The 16,293-nt window shown below is 37.4% G+C and overlaps 1 non-coding gene across 1 annotated transcript; it reads right to left on the reverse strand.

The window, feature by feature from the left end:
• Nucleotides 1–617: 617 nt before the first annotated feature.
• Nucleotides 618–721, reverse strand: LOC126000229 (U6 spliceosomal RNA). Its single transcript, XR_007492586.1, has one exon. It is a non-coding gene; the product is annotated as a U6 spliceosomal RNA (small nuclear RNA).
• Between the last annotated feature and the right edge of the window lie 15,572 nt (nucleotides 722–16,293).

The raw sequence follows: 16,293 nt of genomic DNA on the forward strand, positions 1-16,293 counted from the left end.
ACTATATAAGTAGAAGACAACTACCTGTAAGCCGAGGAAAAAAGTACCAGAATATATCAATATTGCCAATATCATCTTAAACTGCCAAACTCCTGAATGGTAGGAAAATAAATTTTTTCATCCATATTTTCTTAAACTGTGAATCAAAATTTATATGGGTTTGCATTATTGACTGTGGAAGTCACAAAATAAATCTTCAAAATTTATTTTCAAATAAATTCTTGTGTGATGCATTATCAGGAAAAGTTTTATTTGTATACCTATTATATAGACTTATATATCTGGCTTGGCAAAAAAAAAACTCCTAGCAGAAAAGGGTTAAGTGGGAAAAAGTTTAAAAAGCCTTGGTTTGAGTCATCCAGTCTATGTTAGTTTCCTGCCAAGGTAAAATATATAGAATGAGGTTCCTGTCAAAAGATGACATCAGAGCCACCTAGAGAGTACACTTGCATGCAGTAGACTCGGTTTCCATTCCTGGCATCATATATGATACCTAAGCACCACCTTTCAGAAATGATCGCTGAGCACGAAGCCAGGATTAAGCCCTGAGCATAGCTGAATGTGGCCCCAAAACTAAAGGAAATAAAAAAGAAGATGACATATTTTCTTTTTTTTTTTTAAATATGGAACGCTTCACGAATTTTCGTGTCATCCTTGCGCAGGGGCCATGCTAATCTTCTCTGTATCGTTCCAATTTTAGTATATGTGCTGCTCGAGACATATTTTCTTTTAGTGTAAATTGTGCCAACCGTCATAATATGTTGCCTTCTCTGATGTCGTTTTACGTGTAAGCTGGACTGTCAAAAAAGAACAGCCTTATAAAGGTGAGAATAAAGGGTTTCTTTGTAGGTTTAGTCCAGTGCTTCTCAAATAGTGGGGCGCTCCCCCCAGTGGAGGGTGCGAGGTTCCGTAAAGGGGGGCGCATTTGACCTCAGCAAATACTGTCATAAGGAACTAAACCCCGTGTTTATGTCTCTGTCTCTGGAGCTGAGAGTTGCTGTGTCCTGCTTTAAACCCCGCTTCGAAAAGCTATGCATTGCAAAACGTGCTCTTTTAGCCATCAATCCAGACATCACCTCTGATAAAAAAAAATCAGCTCAAATTATTTTATTTATTTTTGTTTTGCAGATTAATTTTTTAATAAAGATACTATTTACAGTCATGCGGGGGGAGTGAAAAATGTTTTCTTCTTCCTAGGGGACATGACAGAAAATAATTGAGAAGCACTGGTTTAGTCTAAGTGAACTCTAACTTGTTTTAATTGAGTGGGCCTTTGGGCCAGAAAGATAATATGAAGAGTAAAATCCTTGCACGGTATATGGCTTTCTGAACACCACCTGGAATGAACATTTAGCTAGAAGTAAACCCTAAATACAGCCAGCACTCCAAAATAATAATTAATGAAAATTAAACCAAGATAATCTATAGGAATATTGTGGCACTATCTAGGGCATCATCATAATTAATGGAAACACCATTTTCATTACAAAATCAACAAATGTAATGTAAGTTTGTGCTGTAACTGTTTATAATAGTTTTTTGTAAACAGCTATAGTTTTTGTTTTTTTATTGTGACCAATGTGAGTTACAAATCTTCAACAGATATATTTTTTAATATTTTTTATTTTAACACCTTGGTTATAAACATGATTGTGGTTGGGTTTCTGTCATATAAGATGACACCCCCCCATCACCAGTGCAACATTCCCATCACCAATGTCCCAAATATCCCTTCTCCCCTCCCTGCCCCCACCTGTACTCTAGACAGGCTTTCTATTTCCCTCATATATTCTCATTGTTAGGATAGTTCGCAATGTAGTTATTTCTCTAAACTCATCACTCTTTGTGGTGAGGTTTATGAGGTGGGGATATATTTAAGATACAAGGTGACAGTTAATTAGGGCTATACACACCACCAGTGTTATCCTCCCTCCACCCCTGTTCCAGCATGTATCCCATACCTCCCCCGCCCCCTTTTGCTCCCTGGACTGCTAGCGTAGCTGGTATATATCTTGATGTAGATTAGATATCTTGATTCTGTTGTTGATGACTTTGGGTTTGTTGTTTGGGTCTCATCATTTTTTATTTCCAATCATTGTTCATATGATGAACCTTGTACCTCCTGGTACCATCCACTTATTTTTTCTTCTTCCTACATTTATGAGGCAAAACAAGGTGATTCAAGCCCTGTGGTCCTGTTGGAACAAAAGGAAAAAATGATGCTGGGAGGGTTTTGTCTAGAAGCTATCAATATCAGTTTAAAAGGAGAAAGGGGTAAAAGAAGGAGGGAAAAAAAGAAAAGAAAAGAAGCACCGACAAGATACACGGCAGCAAAAATAAACTCCAGCTAAAATGGCTACAACTTGAGAGAGGAGAAAAAAATAAAAAGAAAAAAGGGGTGGGGTCAGAAGGAGGGTGTGGCAAGGTTTTATGGCTTTTTTTTTTGATTAAGCACAATAAATATTGGGAAAATTAGAAAGGAATTTCCTTGGCCTAAAAGATACCAGGTTTCTTCACTTTTTAAGTATATTGTCTTGAGAATGACTACAGACTCTGGACAGGCTCATTGATGAACCCAAAGGTCCTTTTCTGATGCCAGGAAACTTTCTCTTGAGTTATGGCTGACAAAATCAGTCCTCTATAATTTGAGATCTTGGTATTTGCAAAGCTTATATATAGTACTTCTTTATGGTTCTAGGTGTTCTGCTTCATCTCGGTTGTTGTAGCCAGTCTTCTGTAGTTAGTGGTCCTAGTTTTTTCACAGATCCTAGGACGAAGCCTAGGGTATAGTTTTTCATTGTGGTTCCAGAAGTTCTGTTCAGTCATGGTTGTCAAACTCAGACATTAAAAGCACACAAAAATGATAACTTTATTTTTATTTTTAAAGAATTAAATAAAAAGAAAGAATCAATATTAATAAAGAAGGAATATTATTAGTTGCAGAGGTATAATTCAGATCTGGGACTTTGGACTCCTTTAACCACTTTTTAGTGCTTTTTGTTTTCAAGTTTATGTGGGCAACAATTTCTGAGACTTGAAATAATTTTTATTAAATGTGACTTTTATCATGAAGTTACTGGTATCCATTGTTATACATGTTTATGCTTATGGATTGAACATATAAAATTAGAATATTAGGGGCTGGAGATATAGCATGGAGGTAAGGCATTTGCCTTGCATGCAGAAAGTCTGTGGTTCGAATCCCAGCATCCCTTATGGTCCTCCAAGACTGCCAGGAGCAATTTCTGAGCCTGGAGCCAGGAGTGACCCCTAGCACTGCTGGGTGTGACCCAAAAAACAAAAAAATTAGAATATTAAAATATAAAACTGGTTAAGATCAATGTGAGACAAATTCTGTACCAGAATGTGAGATGAAAGTAAATTATGAATCTTTTCATCTTCACAATTTCATGTTATTCTACGGATTCAGTATTTAATAATAATGTTATATTTTTGTGTGTACAGAAATATGCTTTTAATAAAATTGAGGGTAAAACATTATCATTTTAATAACCTAAATAACCTTATGTCTCATTTTATTACAGAACATCAGATATCATTAATAATAATTAATAAAATTATTTCATTGGTAGAATTAGCACTAGCATAGTGTCCCCATGTAAGGTAATTAAAGTAAAACTATAAAATGTCCTCACTGAATGTCATAAGATTGAATGTCATAAGACATTGAGTTGGAGTCCATTAATTAATGATGATTTTTTCTAGATCTAATTTACATTTAGTTCTTCAATTTCCCTGAAAAAAAGTGCAAAGGAAAATATTATAATATAAACAAGAATAGGCAAAAGCATTTTTATCTTTCATAAGCAAAATATTGTTTTAAGAAACCTTAATTTAAAAAAATTAGAAGGAATTTCTGAATGCTGTTGATGGGAATGCAATTGGCACAGATCCTATGAAAAATAGTATTTAGATTCCATAAATAGATTAAAATGAAAATATTATATGATCAGTAAAACCACTCCTGGGTGTTTATTCAAAGGATGTAACATCAGTCTTCAAAATATTATCATTATTTATAATAACCACAATATAATGAATCAACTTGAAAGCCATTGGTGAAAATTAGATAAGAAAGCTATGGTTTGTGGATTTAATGGAACACTACTCTGCCATAAAAAGAGGTAACATTACCCTAGGCCTTCCCCCATTATCCATTCGGCTCCTTAGGGAGGGTCTGAGTGGAGCTCTGAACCTCTGGCCTCCCAGCTTCTTGAAGGATCTCTCCTTCCTGGAAGCAGGAGTCTAGCAGGATGGGGTTTGGCAGACCCCCGCCATGCTGGAGGCCTTCTTAACCAGGCCTGGGGGGGGTGCGGGACTTGGGTAACCCCAACACCCCTCTACCACCTTGCCCCAGATCTCCAGGGCTTCCCCGGGCCACATGCTTGGGCAAGACGGTGAGTTGGGCCCCTTGGCGGAGCTTGAAGGTACCCTAGGCCTTCCCCCATTATCCATTCGGCTCCTTCGAGAGGGTCTGGGTGGGGCTCTGAACTTCTGGCTTCCCAGCTTCTTGAAGTCACTGGTAATCTCTTTCCAGTCTATATTTTCAAAATCGCACAAGGGCTCACAAGATACATTAATAGTACTCACTATCATTGAATTATGTTTTTATGTATGCAGAATGTCCATTTTGTACTCTGCCCTTTTGCACACCCCTAAAAAAGATCATTTTTCTCTTTAACTTCCTTAACCCCTATCATCATCACTCCTCATTTACCCTTTCTAACTTAAGTACTGTAGAGTCCTAAGTCACAGACCAAAGTGGTGCCCTCGAGTTAACACCCACTCAACTATTCCAAAAGGCATAAAAAGGACACATATGTCTTTTCAACATTTTATGGGTGTTTTCTTTGACGGCTTTAACTTTTGCTGAATATTTTCTTATACAGTGATGATCCCCTCCCATTTTTTATCTTCTCTTTGTGAACTGCTCAATATGGAATTTGATGTGAAAGAATCCCTCAGTTTAATGCTTATGTTTGAACCAAGTCATGGGAATTGTTGGACGTGTTCTTACGCCCCCTTATACTCTGATAACGCCACGTGGCTTTATTTCTTGTTTGCTTAGACACAATAAAATGGGAAAATACTATACATACCAATAAGTTCTTATCTAATAGAGATGGGAATACACAAATCTTGTAGTGCAATGGGACCTTACACCCTGAACATTGACATAAAAACCTGGCACAGGCCTCAGAAGAATGGGCATTCTCCATTCACCCCTGATCTAGAGAAGACATCTACAAAACATCCAAGGTTGTTTATAACATCACCTGGAGGCAATCCTCTACCAGGGAAGACCCTACAGCTGCTCTGACATCGATCTACTCAAAAGAGAGTTCTCTTAACACTGAAAAGACTTAACAAGGACAATGACCTGCTTACTGGACAGGGCTTGCTGTATTGCACCTTAATTGTGAGATGAAACTAGAGGATACTTCACACCAGCCTGACTTCAATGTAGGATGTGCAGATTCCAGGATCTTTAATACAGAAACCTGATGCCAACAATAGGACTGCGTGAAAAATAAAACTGTATTGGCACTACAGAAAATGACTTGGATTGAAAAAACTAGTTTGCCTGGAGCCTAGAGTTGGTCTTATGCCAGGAAACTTCAGGGGTAGTAGTCTCCTTGTATTTAGACCAAGGCTATTCCTTTCTATGACCCCCATAGTTTGGTGGGCCTATGCAAACAATATTTGCCACTGTAACACCATTTTTACTGTGCCTTTTGACTAACCCTTAAAAAATCCCTTAAACTTTTTATGTTAACTTAAATTAATATGTATGTGCATGAATATATAAAAATACTATACCTTCAAAGTTAAGGAGTCACATCAATCTCATGGCTTTAGGTTGCTTTGTGTACTGCTAAGAAATGTTATAATGTACTACAATCTAGGGACTTGTGGACAAAGTAATTGTACATGGGTTCTGCCTTATTTTTCTTAATGTTTTTTTGACTGTAAGTTTAATATTTAGGCGTCAGCCAGGGGATTTCTTCTGAGAACTCTGTTTATGGGCAATTGTTCTTTCACTATAATGTTACCTTGTCCTCTTTGCATCATTGTTCTCATAATTAAAATAAAAATTTAAAAAAATTAAAAAAAGAGGTAACATACCCTTGGAAATGCATCTTGATTTTTGGAAGATACTTAACAGTGGTTTCACTCATGTGTGAATGAGGCTTGCTAAGCAATAAGCTGAACAAAACAGCAAACAGATTCGACTCAATGAAACCTAGGGTATTTATCAGAAGGGAAGGGCGGGGAGGTGAAGGCATGGTTAGTGCACTTTTTGTGATAGTATAAAGTAAACTTAGACTTTTTTGTGTGCTAGTGGTGAATTCTATCCACATATAAACATATCGAGCTGTACTCTTGGAATTCTACAATAACTAAATTAAAGATAAATCAGTTGAGGATTTTCTTATTTGTTGTTTATAGACCACTCTTAGCAGTGCTTGTGGCCATCTCCTAGTTCCTTGTTCCATACTCAGGAATTGCTCCTGGCAATGTTAGGGGACCATGAAGTGCCAAGGACCAAACCCATGGCCCCAGTGTGCAAAGCATGCTCTACTGCCCTTTGATCTGTCTCCTTAAATATGAATAAATATTTTAAAAGACAAAAAGAAAAAGAAAACTTTCTATATCTATTGTAAACAAATGGTATCTAACCTATTAAATGGGCATATAACAGCTATCAGCACAGTTTGTTAAAAATTATCAATAAATACTTAATTGAAAAATGAAGTTGGGATGGGGTGGGGAGGAAGGAGATTTGGGACATTGGTGATGGGAATGTTGCACTGGTGAAGGGGTGTCTTCTTTACATGACTGAAACCCAACTACAATCATATTTGTAATCAAAGTGTTTAAATAAAGATATTTAAAAAAGAGAAAGAAAAATAAGCAGTGGCTAGAGAGGCAAGTAGGGCACTTGCCTTTCTTACAGCTGACCTGTGTTTGACTTTATATGGCACCTTATATAGCACCTTGTAAGCACCTTATATGGTTCCCTGAGCCCTGCCACAGGTAGGGGACTTGAGCACAGAGCCAGGTGTAACACCTGAACAACAAAAATAAAAAAATAAAGAAAAAAATGCAGCTTTTTCGTTTACCAAAGGAGACACAATAGCACAGTAGTATTTAGTGTGGTCCTCAGACCAGCAGATTTATTGCTACCTGGGAACTTTTTAGACATGCTAATGTTCAGATCTGGCCCAGAACTACTGAATCTGAAACATTGGGGTGTAGCTTAGCCTTCTGTGTTTTATGAAGCCCTCCAGGGAATTCTGATGCGCTCTCAAGTGTAATAACACTGCACAAGGAAGCAGTTGTTTGTTAGAAGGGCAAGTGTTCTTAATTACACACGAAAGAAATAGAACAGCCTTTCTTTTGGAGTATTCTGTTTTTTAAATCTTTTTCCAATTCAGAAAGACTGTCTCTCCAAAGAGTCTGAATTAAGGGAGATGAGCCATAACTGAGTGTTTGTTTATAGTGAACTTAAGAAGCCAAATTGATGCCCATTGTTCTGAAAGAGGAATAAAATCTCAGCTGCTGGGCCTGGAGTCTCCTGCTTGCAGAGGATAGTGGAAATTGACCAGGATCTGGAGCTGTGAAATAATTGATTTAATTTTCTAATATATTTTCTTTCCGTTATTTAATTTGTATTTTAAATGAAATCTAATCCACATTTTTTCTAATTTACATTTTAAATTGCTCAAATATTATGCTGTAGGAAATGAGTAAATCCCCAAGAGACCTTATGAACTTACTCAAAATTTTCCTTCTAAACAGGAAGTTACACTTTACCCAGTGAAAACAAAATTTAGCTCCAAAAGAGCTGCTTGGTTTGTGCTAAGGTTTCTTAGTTGAAATGTTTCATGATATTTTTATTTTTTACTATCTTTATTAAAACACCATGATTATAAATATGATTGTGGTTGGGTTTCAGTCATGTAAAGAACACCCCCCTTCAGCAGAGAAACATTCCTATCACCAATGTCCAAAGTCTCCCTCCTCCCCACCACATCCCTGCCTGTATTCTAGACAGGCTTTCAACTTCCCTTGTTCATCCACATTGTTATGATAGTTCTCAGTGTAGTTATTTATCTAACTGCACTCACCGCTTTTTGTGGTGAGCTTCATGTCATGAGCTAGATCTTCCAGCCCTCCTCTATTTTGTCTCTGAGAATTATTGCAAAAATATCTTTTATTTTCCATAAAACCCATAAATGAGTGAGACTATTCTGATTCTATCTCTCTACCTCTGACTTATTTCACTCAGCATAATAAATTTCAAGTACAGGAAAATTTCATGACTTCATCTCTCCTGACAGTTGCATAATATCTTATTGTGTATATGTACCACAGTTTCTTTAGCCATTCATCTGTTGAAGGGCATCTTGGTTGTTTCCAGAGTCTGGCTATTTTAAATAGAGTTGTAATGAACATAGGTGTGAGGAAGGGATTTTTGTATTGTATTTTTGTGTTCCTAGGGTATATTCCTAGGAGTGGTATAGGTGGGTTGAATGGGAGCTCCATTTCCAGTTTTGGAGGAATCTCAATATGGCTTTCCATAAAGGTTTGACTAGAGGGCATTCCCAACAGCAGTGAATGAGAGCTCCTTTCTCTCCACATCCCCGCCAGCATTGCTTGTTCTCATTCTTTGTGATGTGCACCAATCTCTGTGGTGTGAGATGATATCTCATAATTGTTTTTATTTGCATCTCCCTGATAATTAGTAAGGTGGAGCATTTTTGCATGTGTCTTTTGGCTATTTATATTTCTTCTTTGTCAGTGTCTATTCATTTTTCTCCCAATTTTTTGATGAAATTAGATTTTTTTCCTTGTAAAGTTCTGTTAGTGCCTTGCATATTTTGGATAAGAGCCCCTAATCTAATTGATATTGAGTGAATAGTTTCTCCCACTCAGTGGGTGGCTTTTGTAACCTGGACACTATTTCCTTTGAGGTACAGAAGCTTCTCTGCTTAATATATTCTCATCTGTTCATCTCTGCTTTCACTTGTTTGGAGAGTTACTTTTCCTCCTTAAAGATGTCTTTCGTCTCAAAGTCATCGAGTGTTTTACCTACATGTTTTTCTATATATCTTATGGTTTCAGGTCTGGTATGAAGGTCTTTAATCCATTTGGATTTTACCTTCATACGTGGAGTTAGCTTGGGGTCTGAGTTCACTTTTTTGCAAGTGGCTAACCAGTTGTGCAAACACCACTTGTTGAAGAGGCTTTCCTTGCTCCATTTAGGTTTTCTTGCTACTTTATCAAAAGTTAGGTGATTGTATGTCTGGGGAGCATTCTCTGAGTACTCAAGCCAATTTCACTGATCTGAGGGTCTGTTTTATTCCAATACTATGCTGTTTTGATAACTATTGCTTTGTAATACAGTTTAAAATTGGGGAAAGTATTGACTCCCATATTCCTTTTCCCAATGAGTACTTTAGCTATTCGAGGGTGTTTAATGTTCCAAATAAATTTCAAAATTGCTTGATCCACTTCTTTGAAGAATGTCATGGGTATCTTTAGAGGGATCACATTAAATCTGTACAATGCTTTGGGGAGTATTTCCATTTTATACGTGTTAATCTTGCCAATTTATGAGCAAGGTATATTTCCATTTCCGCATGTCCTTTCTTACTTCTTGGAGCAGATTTTTGTAATTTTCTTTGTTTAGGTCCTTCACATCTTTAGTCAAATTGACTCCAAGATATTTGAGTTTGTATGACACTAATGTGAATGGGGTTGTTTTCTTAATGTCCATTTCTTCCCTATCATTATTGGAGTATAAAAAGGCCATTGATTTTTGTGTGTTAATTTTGTAGCCTCCCACATTGCTATATGAATTTATTTTTTAGAAGCTTTTTGGTAGATCTTTATGGTTTTCTAAGGATAGTATTTTCTTCTGTGTCCCTTTGGAGATTACATCTAATTTCAGAGCATTTTGGTCAGTGAATATAGCCTACAAAACTTCTTTCCTCTTGATTTTATAGAGGTATATTTTATGTGCCAGCATGTGGTCTATCTTGGAGAATGATCCATGTGCACTGGAGAGGAATGTGTATCCATAATTTGGGGGGTGGAGTGTCTTATATATATTTACTACTCTTTTTTATCATTTTTCTTTTCCGGGCTAGTATATTTTTGTTAGGTTTGAGTCTGGTTGACGTATCAAGTGTTAACAGGGCCATGTTGAGCTCTCCCAAAATCATTGTGCTATTATTAATGTCCTATTTCAAATTTGTCAGTAATTGTCTTAGATGATTTGCTGGTCTCTCATTGTGTGTGTATGTTTAGTGTTGTGATTTCTTCCTGTTGCACATATCCGTTTATTAGTACAAAGTGTCCATCTTTGTCCTTTACAACTTTTCTGAGTTTAAGTTTTGTGTTGTCTGATATAAATATGGCCACACAGCTTTTTTAAGGGTGTTGTTTGCTTGGATGAGTTCTCCTCCAGTTTTGATTTCTAGTCTATGTTTGTTCTGACTGTTCGTGTGTTTCTTGAAGGCAGCAGGTTGGATTCATCTTTTTGATCCATTTGGCTATATGTGTCTCTTAATTGGTGCATTTAGTCTATTGACATTGAGGGAGATGATTGTCATGGGATTTAATGTCATCTTTGTGTATAAGTTTGGTGTATCTGTTGGTCTGTCTTGTCTTAAATTAGATTTTTTCATCTTTCCTTTAAGGTTGGTTTTGTAAATGTAAAGTTTTTTAACTGTTGCTTATCTGTGAAGCTATGTAACCTTCCTTCAGGCCTGAATGTGAGTCTGGCTGGGTACAGTATTCTAGGTGAAGCATTCATTCTATTCAGTCTTGTCACAATATCCCACCACTGTCCTCTGGCCTTGAGAGTTTCTTGTGACATGTCTGCTGTAAATCTTAAGGATGTTCCTTTGAATATAATTTCCCTTTTTTATCTTGGTGCTTCCAGTATTCTATCTCTATCTGTGGGATTTGTCATTGTGACTAGTATGTGTCTTGGAGTGCTTTTCCTTGGATCTATTTTAGCTGGTATTTTTCTGGCATGCAGGTTTTAGTTGCATGCAATCTTCTTCTCTGATCGTTTCTCTGTAATGATGTTCTTGACTGTTAATTCTTCCTGAGGATTTTATTCCTGGTTTTCTGGGACTTCAATGATTCTTATGTTGTTTCTGTTGAATTTATCAAACATTTCTATTTTCATCTCTTCAAAATTTTTGAGCATTTTTCTACTTTCCGTTCATTTGCTTTGATATTCTTTTCCCATCTCTACTGCTGTATGGAGTTATTATGCATCTCATCTTCCAGCTCACTAATTCTGTCCTCAGCTGCTGTTACTCTATTGCAGAGGCTTTCTATAGAGTTTTTCATTTCCTCTACTGTATTTCTCCGTCTTGTTATTTCAGTTTGAAGTTTTCTGATTTCTATATTTGTGGTCTGTTCAGATCAATCTATGCTTTCTTTAAGTTCTATGAACATCCTCCATATTTCTATCCCAAACTCCTTATCTGAGAGGTTAATTTGGTGGTTGACATTATTGTGGTCATTAGAGCTGTCATCTTCATTCTCTATGCATATTACTGTCCTGCGTTATTTGCCCATTACCACACTTGAAGTGTGATTCTTACTCCATGTTTCGATGGGGTTTATGTTCTATAAGAAGTGAGCAGCTGTAAATCAAAGCAGAGCAGCCACACTCTTTTTTTAAATTTATATTTGCTCTGTTCTTCTTTGATTGTCACCAGAGATCGGGAAGTAGCCCCAGGTGTTACTTTTAAAAGAGTCCGCTGAAGCCCAAAGCCAGGCAGAAATTATTCCCCGTTTTTGTGAGCAGAGGCAATCCTACCTGAATTCAGGCACTGGAGTGCTGATCAGGCTTGATGACATTTTTAAACATATTTTCTTTACCATTATCAGTATTTTTATAAAGTGCCACTAGTCACATACAAGCCTTTTCCTTCTCATAGAAACTATGTTATAAGAACTATGACATTATTTTTATAATATGGTTATCTTTTATGATTAAATTGAATAACTCTTTAAACATACTATCAACACCTATGTTTAATTCAGTCCAGACGCCTTTTATTATGACCTGGTCAAGCAAATAGGACTAACTGCCTGTGAGATAAGAGGAAATACAAAGTATTATCATCACTGAGTATTTGTTGCACTAATTTTATTATCATTTGCTCAAAGCATTTTCTGAAAAGTAGATCTAGCATCCATATTAGATTTCAGGAATATAATAAAGATTCTAAGGAAGTATATTTGGGAACAATGAATAGAACTAGTGGTCTGACAATATGCAGATTTGTGGCAACCTGCCTACGTTAGATCAGAATATGATGAGCTTACTCGTGCCCAACTCTTATATATTTCCACAGTGTTTTGTATAAACTTCTATCTAGTACATCATAAAATGATTACTGATTTATTTATCTATATACTGGCCTTAAAAAGAATATCACCTTGTAGAGACAGTTCTTTTTTCAAGAATAAAGTGTGAATTTCCATGCTTCTAGATTGAGCATACATAATTCAACACATTCTCTTTGTAATTTGAGTAGTCACAAATTATTAGATATCTATTTACTTTGGTATTGTGTCAGACCATGTTTAGGTATCTCCATAGGGGATGATTCAGAGGCCCTCTAAAGTGTCATAATTTTAGTGGAGATGGCTAATATTCTGGTTGAATATTTAACCAGAAGGCCCACTTTGGAAGATTTTACCCCTGGGTGGATCACTAGAAATATTTTTGAGATTTGTGTTATGGTACTGACATTATACTCCATTTATATTATTTGGCCTTAAAATTAATTCTCTCTTTGCTGATATTTACAAGCAAAATATAACCTAGATTAAACCCCCTTTACCTGAATAATTTTAGCACCAAATCAAAGACAATATTTTTTCTCTTTAAAGTGCCCTTTCAGCTTGGCTTCTGAGATGCAAGGGCATGGCCAGAATGCAGATTATGGGCTATTGAATTTTCCCAGAAAATGAGAACTACACCTTAGTGGATTAGTTCTTTCTTTCACTTGACCTCTAAAATAATACAGTCTATCCCACTGAAGATAAGAATTCCTATATTTTTTACTTCTCATTAATACTTTATTTTGCATCTGAGTCTAGCATGCCAAAATTGCTTTGTGTTGTAAAACTTAACGTTCTCTTTTGTAACTCAGAATTCTTACTACTTACACCATAGCTTGACATATTGTTTTATTGTCAAGCTCTGCTATGTAATTGTAAACATTCTTCTCAATACCTATGACTGACTTTTACCCCTTACATACTCCTAGCTTGAAGATTAAATTTGGAACATGCTTGTCAGAACGTGTTTCCCCATACATTCATTGTATGGTCTCAATTTCTTCATAATGACACATGATACTCCTGGTGCATATGGGGATAAAAATAACAAGCAAGAAAGAAATCTGCGCATGCCAGAGTGGTTACCAACTGCAAGAGACTGTAAGTGTTGCGTGTGGGTGTTTTTCTACTGTCCTGTGTCCTGAAACTATCCTGAGTGGGCCGAAAAGGGCCCAGCAAAATTGCTCTCCTAGAGTAACTCAGGCTGGGCCAGAAAGCCAAGGAAGACTGTGTCCTCAAGTGAAAACCAGCTATCAGCAGTAAATTGCAGAAAGGCAGGTCTCCTGTCCATGCCATCAGGCTGGAGAAGCTTGCGCCTGCCTGAGTGGTTACCAACTGCAAGAGATTGTGAGTGTTGCCTATGTGTGTTTTTATGCTGTCCTGTATCCTGAACCTCTCCTGAGTGGGCAGAAAAGGGCCCAGCAAAATCACTCTCCTAGAGTAATCAGACTGGGCCAGAAAGTCAAGGAATACTGTGTCCTCGAGTGAAAACCGGCTGTCAGCAGTAAATTGCAGAAAGGCAGGTCCCCTGTCTGTGACATCAAGCTGGAGAAATCTGCGCCTGCCAAGTGGTTCCCAACTGCGAGAGAGTGTGTGTGTGTGTAGCCTTGTGTGTTTTTCTACTGTCCTGTGTCCAGAACCTCTCCTGAGTGGGCTGAAAAGGGCCCAGCAAAATCGCTCTCCTAGAGGCTCCAGAAGAGTATGGCCACTCCGGTTCACTTTGCAGCCATACGCTCTTTCTAATGAATGAACCCCACTGCAGCATGCAGAAAAAAAATTACACTAGGAATTGTGCTGGATCTCTGAAGCCCAGCATATCTCTCTGGACTGTCTTTTCTGCTGCATGCTATGGCCTAAGATTTGATCCTGTGTGAGACTTCATCCATGGAGGACTCCCCTTGAAGGTGAGTCGACCCGTCCAGAAAGGTTAGAGCCAGACGAGCATGGCCACTCACATCATTTTTCCAATGAATACCACCATAACATGTAGAAAAACCCACAATACAAGTGTGACAATGGGGAAACAATGCAGACCAGCACCAGGCATAGAGATTGAAGATGGACACTCTGATGACACAAAAAATACCAACCAACTAGTCAGTTTCTCAGATAAGGAGTTTAGAGAAGAAATATGGAGGATGTTCACAGAACTCAAAGAAAGCATAGATTGAGTTGAACAGAACACTAAAAAGAACCAAGAAAATATGAAGACAGAAATCAGAAAACTCCAAATTGAAATAACAGAGCAAATAACAGGTATGAAAAAATCAGTAGACAAATTGCAGGTCTCAATGGATAAGCTCTCCATCAGGGTAACAGAAGCTGAGGATAGAATTAGTGAGCTGGAATATACGATGCATAACAACTCCATACAAGCAGAAGAGATTGAAAAAGGCCTTAAAGTAAATGAGCAAAACATGGAAAAATTACTCAAAGATGTGAACAGATGAAAATAGAAGTCTTTGATAAGCTCAACAGAAACAACGTAAGAATCATTGCAGTCCCAGAGACCCAGGTAGCAAATCTCCAGGAAGAGTCAACAGTCAAGAACATCATTAAAGAGAAACTACCAGAGATAATGAATACATGCAATCAAATCCTGCATGCCTGAAGAGTACCAACTAACTAAAAGAGACCCCAGAAAAAATACCCCAAGACACAACTTAGTCACAGTGATGAATCCCACAGAGAAGACATAATTCTGAAAGCAGCAAGATCAAAAAGGGAAATTACATTCCAAGAAGCATCCTTGAGATTTAAAGCAGACCTGTCACAAGAAACACTGAAGGCCAGAAGACAGTGGTGGGACATAGTGACAAAATTCAATGAAATAGATGCTTCATCCAGAATACTGCACCCAGAAAAACTCACTTTCAGGTTTTAAGGAAGAATACATGGCTTCACAGATAAACAACAGCTCAGAAACTTTACAGACTCAAAACCAGCCTTAAAAAAACTAAAAGATCTACTTTAAGACAAGATTGACTAACAGATACACCAAACTTTGACACAAAGATGGCACTAAATCCCATGACAATTCTTTCTCTCATGTCAATGGACTAAATGCACCAGTTAAGAGACACTGAGTGTCTAAATGGATTAAAAAAAAACTCAATCCAACCTTCTGCTGCCTACAAGAAATGCACCTGAATAGTCAGAACAAACATAGACTCAAAATAAAAGGCTGGAGGAAAATCATCCAAGCAAACAACACCCATAAAAAAGCTGGAGTGGCCAAAATAATATAAGGTAACGCAAACTTTATACTCAGAAAAGTTGTAAGGGAAAAAGATGGACATTTTGTATTAATCAAGGGATATGTACAGCAGGAAGAAATCACTCTCCTAAACATATATGCACCAAATGAGGGGCCAGCAACATATTTAATACAATTGTTGACAAATCCAAAAAGGAATATCAATAACAACACAATAATTGTAGGAGACCTCAACATGGCTTTGTCAACACTTGATAGGTCAATAAGACTCAAAACCATAAAGAATATACTAGGCCTGAAAAGAGAAATGGAAGAAAGAGGCCTAGTATATATATATGACAATCCATCCCTGTTGATTAAAAAAATTAATTATGGTCCCAGATGGAGATGTATGGATGGAGGAACTTTTCCCTGTAGTCCAAGGCCATGTAACTCCAACTCCGTTAGCCGGCGGGTCTGCAAGCTTAGGTGGTCGTGGCAGGTAGAAAACTCATCCAGAGACAGGCATCAGGAAATATCGTTTTATTTTCCCTGGCCAACAAGTGTGGCCTATATCATAAATCTATTTAAGCACATACTATCCTTAGCATGCCCTGCCTCTTAACTCCTTTCAGCCATATTTTCTCCTCTGACCTCCATTCAGAAAATCCCCATCTCCATCCTTTCCAGGCCCA

This window comes from Suncus etruscus, chromosome X, assembly GCF_024139225.1.
Source record: "Suncus etruscus isolate mSunEtr1 chromosome X, mSunEtr1.pri.cur, whole genome shotgun sequence".
NCBI lineage: Eukaryota > Metazoa > Chordata > Mammalia > Eulipotyphla > Soricidae > Suncus > Suncus etruscus.